Genomic DNA, 14,134 nt, shown 5'->3' with positions numbered 1-14,134 from the left:
AAGAAAATAAGCAATCAAGCAAAATACGATCATGAAATGATGAATGATGAATCTCTATCTTGTCTGTTGTTCTTTTTTTGTGTGTGCCAGTGGGCACTGCCATGAATGAATAATGAATCTCTATCTTTTAGTCAAGAATCAAGTTCATAAAAACAAATAAAAAGAGGAAAAGAAGGGAAATCCCCAAAAGAAGTGCATTTTTTGACACTAGAAAAGATAAAACCATATAGAGACTCATAACATAATTAGCAATTAGCATTTAGCAATACACTAGTTACTACACAGAAGGGAAATCCCTAAAAGAAGTGTTCCAAAATGAAGTTTGATAGACAACAATTAGACATAGCCACATAAGTTTAAAATGCTACATTGCTACTTTCATACCAATACTGATGCAAACAAGAATAATGCCAACCATAAGAACAAATGGGAAAGTAGATTTTGAGGGTTGGCGATCCTCACGAGCATGGAACTCCTCATTACGGTCTTATTTGAGATCCTCACGAGTAACTCATGCTGTTAGTGCTTGGCGCTCAACATTGCGTTGTAAGAATACATTCAAATCCTCTTTCGCCTCCTCCCTACTTTTGTAGGACCTGTGGCATGATCCACTATACACATTGACTTGCAATTGGGATTCTGGCCACTCTAAAAAATGCCCACCTGCCTTCCCTTAAAAACGGCATAAAACTTCTTACCCATTGACTTACCTGATAAAAACGTTGAAAAGGAAAGGTAATAGATATGTAACTTAAACTTGACATACCAAAAGAATTATACTACAACTAAAAATAATTACATTTACGACGATCATTCTAAATAAGAATAAAGTAATACACACAGAAATCATCCAATCCATACACATCATCATCATCCAACATCCACAACATGAAAACGGTCCAAACCAACAACAGGTTCAATTCACCTGAACATCATCATCCAACATCCATAAACACGGTCCAATTTCTACACATCATCATCCAACATCCAGAGGACTAGAACACAATCTATCAAAACCAACATGAAAACCAATATAAACCAAATCCAGCAATAATACAAATATCAAGTAGTCAATGTCTCAAAGTCTCAAACCAATATGAAAACCAAAACCACCAACATAGGCATAGCCACCAATCCACCACCAAACGGTCCAAACCAACAACGAAATCCACGACCAAATTGCCAATGCTCCACTCCTCAAAGATCAATATTTGAAGAAACATCTCTAAAATTTTTGAACTCTGGAAAAAAAAGGAATACAAATAAAAGCAAATATCAAATTTCAAGTCACTTGACATAGATAAAAGTACATACTCAAAAATTCTAAACAATGAAGAAAACAATTTACCATTTTCAACAGATTCAAGATCCTCAATGGCTTCTTCAATGTTAAGCGGATTTGATGATGATGGAAGCCAGTCTTGAGCACATATAAGAGCTTGTAGAGAGCACATGCCCAGAGTCTTTCAAGCTATGAAAGCTCGCTTAGGTAGCCCAAATAAGAGCAAATCTGTCACCACGCGGTAGCTCTCTCCAGGGTAAGTCTGTTTCTACGCAGTAACCCTCCGAAATAAAGTAAAGCTGTCACCACACGGTAGTTTTTCAGGGTAAGTTCGTTTGTACACTGTAACCCTCCAAACCAAGGTAAGTCCGTTTGTACGCGGTAACCCTCCGTATCAAATCAAATCTGAGTAAGTTCGTCTATACGCGATAACTCATCAAAATCAATAACCCCTGTAAGTGTTTGTATCCATACAAACACTAGTCTTTTGGCCAACCCGTAAGACAAATCAACTTTGAGATGTCAAAGAAACATCTTTTCAAAATCGAAACTGTTAAAATACAGTATCACATTACATCAAATCATTCAACCAAACCAAAGAGCAAATAACAATCATGTGTTCGTTCTACTCAAATCAAACCTTGTGTATGATCCGTCGTACCAATCATCGGATCCCACTTCAGCATCTCTGTTATCAGTGTCAAGCATTGGATGTCAGAACGACATCCCTCAAAGTCCCTCCCCAAGTTAGGCTCTAAACCTAACTTCTGGTGACCTTCCCGGTTGTTGGAAACGATGGACCCAAGACTCGTTCCAAGAGTTGTATTTTAAAACCCAAAAACCATCAGCGAGAGGTTTCTACTCAAGGACCAACAACAAGATTCCTCGGTGAAGGCTTTACACCTAAGGACCCGATATGAATCTTGCAAGCCTATCATTTGTCCCCAGTGACAAAATTTTATTATCTTCTTACTTTGGCATTCAGGTGCCTTGCACCCTCTACCAAAGAGGGGCATCTGTGGACACCCAATTTTGTCAAGATAAAACTAATGAAAGGTTGTCGCGAGGAACAGTCTCATGACAAGTCCCAGAGCACCTGTAGTCTTTCTCTCAATCTCTCTCTAGGTTATGAATTAGGATAATTTTACAAAAATGAACTTTACCCCGGAGGTGAAACAAAGTCCCGTCTTTACATGGTATTCCCGCCTTTCACGGCACGGCCAAAAAGTCTGTTTCCACACAGTCTTTCAACCGAGAAGTTAGCTTTGGGTTAAAAGCATTCGTTTTTACCAAAAAACACTTTGTATTCTAAAAACCACAGATATTAGTTTCATTGGAATCTCCTTGGAACGAGGAATTCAACGGATCTGACCGTGTGCGATTCGGAGTCCAAACAAAGGAGTTACGGTCCGCTGAAACTTCCTGAAAACCCATCACAAGAGTCGAAGAATCACGTTTTTCGAAGCCAAAAAGGACGAAAAATAACATTTTCAAAATCTTGCTGACCTGACACTGACATGTCATTGTCAGGTCCCAATTCACAGGTTGCGAATTGGGACAAACCCCAACTTGCAGAGTGCGAAATTTTCACACTCTGCTAATTTGGGATCCGCCCCCCTATAAATAGGGGAGTAAGAGTAAAATCAGATTTAAAAGATTTAAAAATCTCTCTGGTTAGTTTTTATCCTCTGGTTTTCCCCCGTTTTTTGGTTTTTCAGTTCAAAAACCCCTTCTGAATATCAGAAAATCCTAGTTTCTTTGCTTTAGAAGAGAGAAAGTAGAGAAATTCATAGGTTACTCAAACTCATAGCGACATCCTTCAAATAGAGCCGTTATTCTGTCGAATTTCACAGAACTACGAGTTATTTTTCTATAATAGTGTCATTGTTCTGCCGAAATCTCGGCAATACCGAAGTCCCCTTGTCCAAATAGCGTCGTTCTGCTGCTGAATTTCAAAGAACGTAAGGTCCTATTATACAAATAGCGTCGTTTTTCTGCCGAAATCCCTTCGTCCAAACAGCGCCGTTGTGCTGCTGAATTTCGGAGAACGCGAGGCCTTATTATCTAAATAGCGTCGTTGTTTTGCTGAAATCTCGGCAAACCTGAAGTTCCTTCGTCCAAACAGCGCCGTTGTTCTGCCAAAATCTTGGCGAACCCGAAGTCCTTTCGTCTAATCAACGTCGTTACGCCGCCGGTTTCTCAACAAGCTCTCACACTCCTTTGGTAAATTTATATTTATTTTCCAGCTTTCTGCACTTCTTTTACAAAATCGGTGCAGGGTAGTTACAGGGTTTAGGGCTCCTTTTGCCCTAAATCCTGTAATGTAAATCCCTCTCATCTCTGTGAATAGGGCTAGGTTCCCTCTCCTAATCCCACCACTCTGTCTCTGGTCCTACCATAGACAAACGAGACAGAGATGAGAGCCCTGACGCTCCACAGTGTTTGACAAAAAGAGGGAATCATAAATCTAGATTTTCTTTTACTTTTAGTATTGTCCTTTTCCGTTTGATATAAGTTAACCTGATTGTGGTCAGCTCCGAGATCTTTCGGGACTGATACCACAACATACGATCTCAATCAGGATAACTATCACTTATTTTCTTTCATTTATAAATCCATTTTATTTACATTCTGGAATTAAGTGTAATCCAAATAAAGGATAAAATGATAAGTTATCCTGATTAATTTTTTCAGAAATGACAAATCAAGTCAAGAGACCGGATTCATCCGGGCAAGAGGGGTGCCTAACACCTTCCCCAATTGTAACAATAACCCTTACTCAGATATCTGTAGGACCATGCCTTAAAAAACATAGCAAAATTAAAGGTTCTAGGCCCAGAGCAAAAGAACCCCTTTGGTTACTGTTCCTCCAATGAAACTCGAATACTTATCCCCTTTTAATCGGAAGAACAGGCATGGGTCCTAGGCCCTAACCTAGGTGGCGACTCTGAGTTTCTCTTTCTTGCGGAGTCTGGATCACGGTCCCGAGTCCGCAAGAAACGCAGATCAACTTACACTCCCGGAAAGCCCGATGTGGTGATCCCTCGGCGTCCCCCGCGCGCGCGGGAAAAAACCTGCCCCCATAGAATCATGTTTTGAACTACTCTTTACTAAAGGGGAAGAGAAAAGTTGATTTTACTAATTAATCCCCATACATTCTTTAAAAAAAATCTCTCCATGCCCCACTTTTTCTTGATGACAAAGGGGGAGAGAAAGTTAGAGTGATCTGTTTTAAAGTCCACGTATTTAATGGATTTTCATTTGCTTTAAAACATACATTTACGGGAACGTATATTGGGGAAGAGAAATCACATACTTAGGGGGAGAGACATTTGTAGTTAAGTCTTAAAAACATTATACTTTACATTGATTATTCTTTGCATTAAAACATTCATTTATGTAGAGCTTATTGGATGACCTTGTGTCTTGTCATCATAAAAAAGGGGGAGATTGCTAGCCTAATGGTTCAACCCTTGGATAGCTTCCATCTTGTTTTGATGATTCCAAACACAAATTGATTCATTTGTATACTAATGACTTTTGTGTGTAAGATGGGTGCATGTATTGAAGATCCTAGCATCAATACAAAGTCATCAACAAATAAGGAATTCCATACCTGGACCAATGCACCTCAACATCTAATCAATTCATACTTGGTCCTAGGAGTGCTCAAAGTGATCAATCAAGGAAGACCTAAGAAGTTGTGAAAGCTCAAGGCAAAAATTCAAATTAAAAGATCATTAAAGGCTAAAGTCAAAGAGCATAATCAAGAAACCAAGCCGAAGCAAATGCAAGTAATTGAAGACCAAAGAAGCAAAGGCTAAAGTTCCAAGGAGTGCCTAAGTTTGAAGAGACCTAAAGCTAGGAAAAATTCAAGAAGATTCAAATTTGAAGACAAAGTGTGAGAGAGGAAAGGTTTAGAGTGTATATCCTAACTCTCTAGTCTTTCTCCAGCACTATGGCACTCAAAAGACACCAAATGATTTAAAAAATAAACCCAAAACAAATTGGACCCAAAGCCCAAAGTGCCAAAGTGAGCTCAAACATGAACAAGCATCAAATTGGCACTTCATTGATTATTGAACAGAAATACTATCATAAATGGTCCATAACGTTTTTAAATATTTTTAACAGATTCCTCTCGTACTTTTAATGTTCGTAGAGCACAAGAAGGTTGAAATCCGACAAGAAATGGGAGAGATATGATTTTCGGAAGATTACTGTGAAAAATAATTTTTCCTGTGTGGACCTCCATGGTACTCCACGGAGCTCCGTTCATGGAACTCCGTGGTATATCACGGACCTCCGTGAAGGGTTTTGTCCAAAAATAATAAAAAAGGTCCAACTGGTACAGCGGAACTACACGGGTAGCCTCCGTACTAGCCATTGGGAACCCAATACCGGCTAGTTTTGGGTCTTGGTTATATATATATATATATATATATATATATATATTGAGGAAAGTGAAGCTACACCGCCGGCTTAAAATACAATGGGCCCACATTGTTTTGGTGATCCAAACCATTCATTTGATTGGCCCTCACATAGATAGGGTGTCCACCAAAAATCAGCTCCATAGGATAATCCCAACCCTACGATTTGTGGAGGCAAAAATGAACGTGTAAAAACCTTCACAAATTTGTCCATTTTTGCCTCCACAGTTTGAAGGGTTGGGATGATCCTATTGAGCTGATTTTTGGTGGACACCCTATCTATGTGAGGGCCAATCAAATGAATGGTTTGGATCACCAAAACAATGTGGGCCCATTGTATTTTAAGCCGGCGGTGTAGCTAAGTTAGCTACACCGGCGGTGTAGCTTCACTTTCCTCATATATATATATATATATATATATATATATATATATATATATATATATATATACAAGTTGGGTATGGTTTTAAAACAACTCTTGATGACAAAATATCTTTCCTAAGCCTTTTATTTAACTTGTAAACACATTTTTGGCTAAAAAATCTCACCCAAACCTCTTGTGCTACAATTTGGAGAAATTCTTTGAGAGTTTGGTTTACGCTTTATCTTGTAATCTTTGAGAGATTCTCTTTTGTTCTTCTTTGTGCCATCAAGCCTTCAAGAGGCTAAACTATTGTACTCTTGTAAGCCCAAGGGTTCTCATGGGTTCAATCAATCACCATGTTTTGATGATTTACAAACACAAATTGATTAGTGTTTTATGGACTAATAAGTTGCCTTGAGTGTTGTGCTATAGACAGGGTTTCACAGGTTGATATATTCTAGCACATCACCATACATGACCTATGCTTGAGAATGAACAAACATAAGTCAAAGGAGCTAGAACAAACATGATTCATCATGCCTTGGAGGTACAACCAAGGAGGAGCTCTATCTCAACCATCTCAAGCATTTGAAGAATCAAAGAAAGATCAATGAAGGCCAAAGTTGATGATCAACGTGCACAAAGGACAAAGAAGCTTGAACACATTGGTGACGTCATATCACAAGAGAAGACCTTGAAGAATGAAAGATATCAAGCAATGAAGCTCAAGATAAAGATCCCAAAGGCAAGCCATACATTGAATAGAAGATCAAGTAATGGCTAGCACAAGAGTCATTCAAGGGAGTATTCAAAAATGGTAGAAAGTATTCCTCTCTCTTGGATTTATTCTTGGTCAAGGCACACTCAAAATTAACTTAAAATAAATCCAAAATGTTTTCGAAACAGGCCCAAAACCAAGTAGACGCAAAGCCCAAGTGCTAACCAAAGTTTACAAACTTTTGAAACTTTTGAAATTTGATAAAATATTAAAAAGAAAATAATTAACTTGGGTTTTCAAAAGTCACCTAACAAGTGTTTGTCAAAAGGTCTAAGAGGGAATATTCATTTAAACTTTTCAAAACTAATCTTGCAAATCTACCATTGTTTAAGCTATTAAAAGCAACACTAGAAATCTTAGTAGCAAAATTTTTTAAAAGGTAAAATTTTATAAGACAACTAATTCACCCCCCTCTTGGTTGCCCAACTGGGATTTCAGCGAGGACATAGAGGATCCCGGAACTGTTTTCGGTGGGCAAAGAATCAGATGAAAAGGGGTGATCCTGCCCCTGGAATGGTTTCGACCGGTTCGTTCCATGACCCGCGCATCACTGTGACACATGGCACTGTCACTGTGACTCCCATGTTAATTCAAAAGTATTTAAAGGAAATAGTCTGTTAGAAACCATTGGATCAAAACTAAACTTTAGGGAAATAATACCCAATCGGAGGTGAAGAAAATGGTGTAGGCCGATCGCAAGAAAACTTCTCCAGTTGCCGGCGACAATGAGTTTTCCGGTGGCCTCCGAATCAACCCAAATAACTCAAAATTTTAATTTCCTTTAATTCCAAAGCCTACAACCTAAGCTCTGATACCAAATGTAATTCTAAACATTAACTTTAATGATCCCTATGATCATTGGCATTAAAAATCAAAGAAAAATCTGAATTTAATGAGAAGGGTTAGAGGTACCTTTCACCATGGCTACCACTTTGAAGCTCGAAATCTGACGAAGCTTTTGTACTTTTCCGAGCATGGTGATGACTCGAAAATGCCCCTTGCTCTTCTCTTCCTCATCCCTATCACTAGGCTTATGGGAAACCTTTCTTTTGATGTGTTTTCCCAAGGAAGAGATGGAACACTCAATGGCGAGAGGAAGAGAGACCTAGGTCTCCTTTTATAGGCAATGATGCTCCCTTAGAACTTCCAAAGATAGGAAATTTGTTCGGATTCTTAGGCACAAGTTTAGTAAATGTTATTAAAGCTAACTTGCCTTCCAAAAACATTTCCAAATCAAGGAGATTAACTTATTTAAGGAAAGGTTGCTTAGAATGAAAGGCCACGCATGTTTAGCAACTCTAAACTTGGAAATCCATGATCTAGAATGTCTAAATCATGAAAATTCAACAACTTTAGAAACTCTAAAGTTGGAAAACGTCCAACATCTATAAGTAAAATATAGAAATATAGTGAAGATTCTAGTGATCTTGTGAATTATCATTAGATATTGTTGATCACTCTATACCCATGAAGGAAAAATCTTTTGTTTTTGTCTTTTAATGAGAAAGATCTATCATAGGTGCTTGATAAGAGTGTTGAAAAGGACATGTTGTTCTCTCCAAGTTGTTGATTCTTTGCATTGGGGGGGGGGGGGGGGGGGGGGGGGTCTCTATATAACCGTCATCATGGGCACACAATCCATATGCGTGCACTAAAATGTGTTTGATGCATAGGTCTATTAATTTAGTGGGTCACCTTGAGTGTTGCCTATTGTGCATGTGGCACATATAAAGGGTGATTAACTTAGGGCAATGATAAATTCGTACACCCTGTTAGATAATTCGCACCCCTTTAACGTGAATTGACGTTAAAAAGCGTTTATTACCCTCCATAAAAGGGGTGCGAATTAATCATCACCCTTAAATTGATTACAAAGCCTACCACCTAAGCTCTGATACCAAATTTTATTCTAAACATTAACTTTAGTGATCCCTATGATCTTTGGCATTGAAAATAAAAGAAAAAATCGAATTTAATGAGATGGCTTAGAGGCACTTTTCACCATGGCGGCCGCTTTGAAGCTTGAAATCCGACAAAACCTTTGTACTTTTCCGAGCATGGTGATGACTCGAAAACGCTCGTTGCTCTTCTATTCCTCATCCTCATCACTAGGCTTATCGGAAACCTCTTGTTTGATGCGTTTTCTCAAGAAAGAGATGGAACACTTAATGACGAGAGGAAGAGGGACCGCTAGTTTCCTTTTATAGGCAATGAAGCTCCCATAGAACTTCCAAAGATAGGAAATTTGTTTGTGGATTCTTAGGCACAAGTTTAGCAAGTGTTATTAAAGCTAACTTGCCTTCCGAAAGATTTCCAAGTCAAGGAGATTAACTTATTTAATAAAAGGTTGCTTAGAATGAAAGGCCACACATGTTTAGCAGCTCTAAACTTGGAAATCCATGATTTAGAAAGTTTAAATCATGGAAATTCAACAACTTTAGAAACTCTAAAGTTGGAAAACGTCCAACATCTATTAGCAAAATAAAAAAATATAGTGAAGATTCTGGAGATCTTGTGAATTATCATGAGATATTGCTGATCACTCTATACCCATGAGGGAAAAATCTTTTGTTTTTGTCTTTTAATGAGAAAGATCTATCATCGGTGCTTGCTAAGAGTGATGAACAGGACATGTTGTTCTCTCCAAGTTGTTGATTCTTTGCATGTCTCTTGCGGGGTGGGGGGGTGGGGGGTGGGGCTCTATATAACTGTCATCATCGCCATATGGGTCCACCAAAATGTGTTTGATGCATAGGTCTATTAATTTAGTGGGGTCACCTTAAGTGTTGCCTATTGTGCTTGTGGCACATATAAAGGGTGATTAAATTAGGGCAATGATAAATTCACACCCCCTGTTGGATAATTCGCACCTCTTTAACGTAATTTGACGTTAAAAGGCATTACATACCCTCCATTAAAGGGGTGCGAATTATCCTACAGGGGTTGCGAATTTATCATCACCATTAAATTAATGTCTCTCATATTAGTCACCCTAAATAGGTTGCGACAGAAAACTCTCATTGAATAGATGATTTTGACCCTCTAATATATTTGGTACTATGTACAACTTACAACCACTGAAAATCAAATACATCAGTTTACCCTGCATATTGGAACAATGAAAATTAATTCAAGGCTAAACCAAATCGAGTGTAAATAGATTCCTCTAAAATGATTTCCCCGGAAATGCATACCCTCTCCTATTTACCCTCACTAAAAAACACCCTAAGGGCCCGTTTGGATATTTCATATTTTGTATTTGGATTTGGAATTGACTTTTGAATACAAAATGAATAGATGTGCCAGCTCATGTTGAGGGAGACACAGAGGGAAGGGGGTACTTCCTACTGGAGGGGAGAGGTTGAGGAGCAAAGAGGGTGAAGGAAACAGGCAGGTTTGTGGATTTCCAATTACTTATTTTTACAGCATCTTTCGAAATCTGATTTTTTTCCGCTGTCAGTCGCTAAATTGGAAATCCAAGAATTTGATCCAGATCAAATTCACAATGCAAAAAGGGCTGCAAATGTGAGAAGTCCAAATCAAAATCTTCTCGGCATCCAAACGAGCCCTAAGGGAATGTATATATTATTACAAACTAAGTTGTCTATGGACATAAATAAAAGACTAGAAAACAATAGAAAGTGCATCTATGGCCATGCATATCAAAATGACACCTACAGTTGGCCTGCCTAGAAACACTATACCTTTGTAGGTACTGTTACTATAAATGGGGTTTGCTCCGTGTAGAAGGCAAACACGTGGCTATGTGAGACTCAAGGTTGAAGTTCTGAAACCCACAAAAAGAAATCCATAGGCATAAATCTCTTTTAAAAGTGTGTGAATAGGAAAGCCACTAAAAATTTGTTCAATTTTCCCCTCATCACAAGTGGGATTCAACTGCGGCCTACTATCCGGGCCACTATCCAAAGCCACTACAAATTAGTTCAATTTTCCCCTCACCACAAGTGGGATTCAATTGTGACCCACTATCCATTACCTCTTAAATGGTGTGATTGTGACGAGAAACTCTTTATCTTTCTTTCTTCTACTTAAAAATTTTGCAGAATGTCGGTAGATAAATTTTGAATCTACCGATCATCTAATAAAATTAAAAAATTAACTCATCAAAAAAAAAAATTATAAAAATTATAAATTTTGCATCCAATTAGACTTCAGTCCAATTTACACTAACTCCAACATTGAAAACTGCTTGAACTTAATTTATAGTAGCATGTTGGTATTTCTTTTTCATGGATACCGTGGTGGTATTTCTTTTTAATTGAATCTAACCATTTCAAAAAAAAATACAAAAAAAATAAATAAATAAATAAAAATTTACAGTAGCATGTTTGACAAGCAATGTGTGAAAACAGACTAAGAGAAAACCAAAGGATCATTTCACACTCTTTAATAGCGATCCTCTTATTGCTTCTGCAATAAACCTAAATAAATGCTTACTTTAATATGCTGCCTTATCTTGTGACTGACTTGTGAAACTCCAATGAAAACACTGAGCTTAGGTGATATGAGAGTGATAACAAGGGGCCATCAAATGTTCTCTCTATGGCTGAAAGGTCAAAAGTAAGACCCACTTGTTATTATCATCAAACTATTATTTTATTTCCCAAATATATATAAAAGACAAGGGACCTGATGTAAGTTCTGTGTGGATAAGGTGAGCCCATTTTCATTGCCGTAGTAGGTGTAACAGCAAAGGAGAAATGGTGTCGGCTTGTATACACAAGTTTTTAGGGTTTCTGAAACCCGAAAAATTATATGGTGCCCTAGCATCAATACCCGTGAAGGCGGAACGATAAAAGTAACGCCCTTGATATTTGATCCAACATCAGCCTCTTATAAAATGGGCTGCCGTTGGATCAAATATCAAGGGCGGTCCCACCTTTGGGACTTGACGGTCAGGCCCATTAGTGACATTTCATTTTAAACTAATAGTTTCAGACACAATGAATTCCCCTTTTTTTATCATGGGGGCTGCCTTTTACATTAGGTCTGGTTTGTTTAGTCTCTAAAATGAGCATAAAAAGAATGAAGATGATTGCCCTGGCAAAACTTTTCATTGTAAAATTTTACGCCCCATTTGTTATTATTTCTTTGCCTCAATATAATCGGGCCTAATTAAACAACATGCCCTTCATTAGGAAATGACCAAAATAATCATATCTCAGTGGAAAATGAGAAAAGGCCATTTTATTTATTTTTCATGATATAAGGGTAATATTTTTCATGATTAGGAAATGGCCAAAATAATTTGGTCTTTTTCATTAGATATGGTATATGTGTTATTTACCATGAGCAAGTACTTTTGTCATTTTCATAAGATATAAGTATTTTTGTTATTTCCATCAGATATGGGCATTTTTATCATTTTAAATATGAAATAGGAGTATTTTGGTAATTTTCTAGTAGAGATAATTTTTGTCATTATTCATGAGATATTGTATTTTTTATCATTTTATGAGATAGGGTATCTTGGCTGTTTTTATGGGAAATATTTTTGTCTTTTTATGAGATATGCAAAGTATTTGGAGAAAAAAAATGGAGGCAACTAGAGCAATGATATTACTGCCAGCTATCGATAATCGCAAAAAGTAGGTTGAATAACAAAAACCCAATAAAATTAATTATATTTTGCTTCTTGTTCATGTCCTAGATCTGCCTTTTACAATCTTCATAAGTGTAAAGACGATTACCCGTGGTGACAAAGCCCATTGGTCATTAAAAGTAAAAATCATTTTTTGAATTTTTGGTAGTTTTTCGGCAATGACAATCGTAGACACCCCATTTTGACAAGGCCCTAAACCCGCGTATTCAAATGAAATCCCGAGGTTGGACAATGTCCGGAAGTGCGAAATAAACTCGAAAATTTTGAGAAATATTGTTGTTGCCTAGCCCATTGAATATGTTTCACAACCCAGGAAAACCCAAAATCGCATTTGTACCCTAGAATCGCCGACCTTGGTCCTCGTACCTGTGTTCCTGAAATTTGCAAAAAAATTGTGAAATGCCTGTGAGTTTTGATATTATCACTCCTCTATTCGTACCCCTGAGCTCCGAATGACATGTTAGATAGCTTATCTTCTTTAGGTGTTTAAGGGGTCATCAGTGATCAATGTCATTTTATAAAATACCCTGCAAAAATCATAAGGGAAGAAGAAGAGACAAGTTGAGTTGTGCAAATATCAAAATTTGGTGTGTTGATATCATTTTCCTTCTTCAGGGCGAAAAGGGGGTTTGCCATCTTTACAAGGGTAATTTTGTAAGTCTGGTATTACTTTGGTTGCAAACAACCCTTAAGAGCCATTAGATCAAATTAGAAGGCTAGGATTGTGTAGGGTGAAAGGAATCCTCCCTTTTATTTCTCCCTTTTCTTTCCCGAGCCACCCCCTGCTAGTATAAAAAGAGTACTGATAAATGCATAGGAGGTGGCTGTCCCTGGGAGATGAGGGGATGCTGAATATATCATCTCATCTCTACAAAACCCATCGAAGGAGCCCACCAAAGGGGTCTCTCATTTTCGAAGAAAAATAGCAGAGAGGGGAAGAGAATAGCTATAGAGAGAGAAGTAGGGAGGAGGAGAAGAGAAGCTTGAGCCGCCGGCCAATCGCCCTTACCCCGATCATCACCATCGAACCCCATCTCCCCCATCAAACCCACATCATTTCCCATAAGCTTGTTTCTAAAAACCCAGCCACCACAACCTCTCCAACTCCGACCAACCTCCAATCCATCCATCATTTTTCATCCATCGAAACCCTCTTTATTTCATTCACCATTTTCTCCGGCCAAGCTACAGGAATCCGCCCAAACCCCCATCTCTAAAGGCCGGATCTACCATCGCCATCACCTCTACAAACCCCATAGATCTCAATAACCACCACCACCATTTTCCTCTTTTCCATTTCTTCATTCAACAAAGATAAGAGAGAGAGAGAGAGAGAGGGATTTGCTGCGCCATTGCCAGCATCTCCACCATCCGGCCAAACCCCTTTCTAACACCACCACCACTCCATTTCCTCCGACCTCTTCACCTCCACCCTCACCACCATCTTCCTCAAACCCTCTCCACCATTTCAGCTACCTAAAACCCTTGGATCCTCTTCAAACTCTTCACAAAGTTTCAAAACCTCCTTTCAGCCACCATCAAAACCCACATTTCCTCCATCATTTTCTAGATTTAGAACCCCTCTACTCCCATCAAATCTAACCCTCTATTTCATCTCCACCCTCATCACCTTCGCCACATCGCCAAGCCGCGG

The 14,134-nt window shown here is 38.3% G+C and overlaps 1 long non-coding RNA gene across 1 annotated transcript; it reads right to left on the bottom strand.

The window, feature by feature from the left end:
- Window positions 1-1,041: 1,041 nt before the first annotated feature.
- Window positions 1,042-7,929, bottom strand: LOC143886119 (uncharacterized). Its single transcript, XR_013253684.1, has 2 exons — window positions 7,770-7,929; window positions 1,042-1,241 (listed from the first exon to the last, which is right to left on the bottom strand). It is a non-coding gene; the product is annotated as an uncharacterized LOC143886119 (long non-coding RNA).
- Between the last annotated feature and the right edge of the window lie 6,205 nt (window positions 7,930-14,134).

Source organism: Tasmannia lanceolata, unplaced genomic scaffold (assembly GCF_043159265.1).
Source record: "Tasmannia lanceolata isolate RefF3 unplaced genomic scaffold, GAP_Taslan_0.1 ptg000011l, whole genome shotgun sequence".
NCBI classification, from domain to species: domain Eukaryota; kingdom Viridiplantae; phylum Streptophyta; class Magnoliopsida; order Canellales; family Winteraceae; genus Tasmannia; species Tasmannia lanceolata.
Note: the sequence above shows the minus strand (reverse complement) of the source record. Positions and strands in the feature narration are given on the sequence as shown.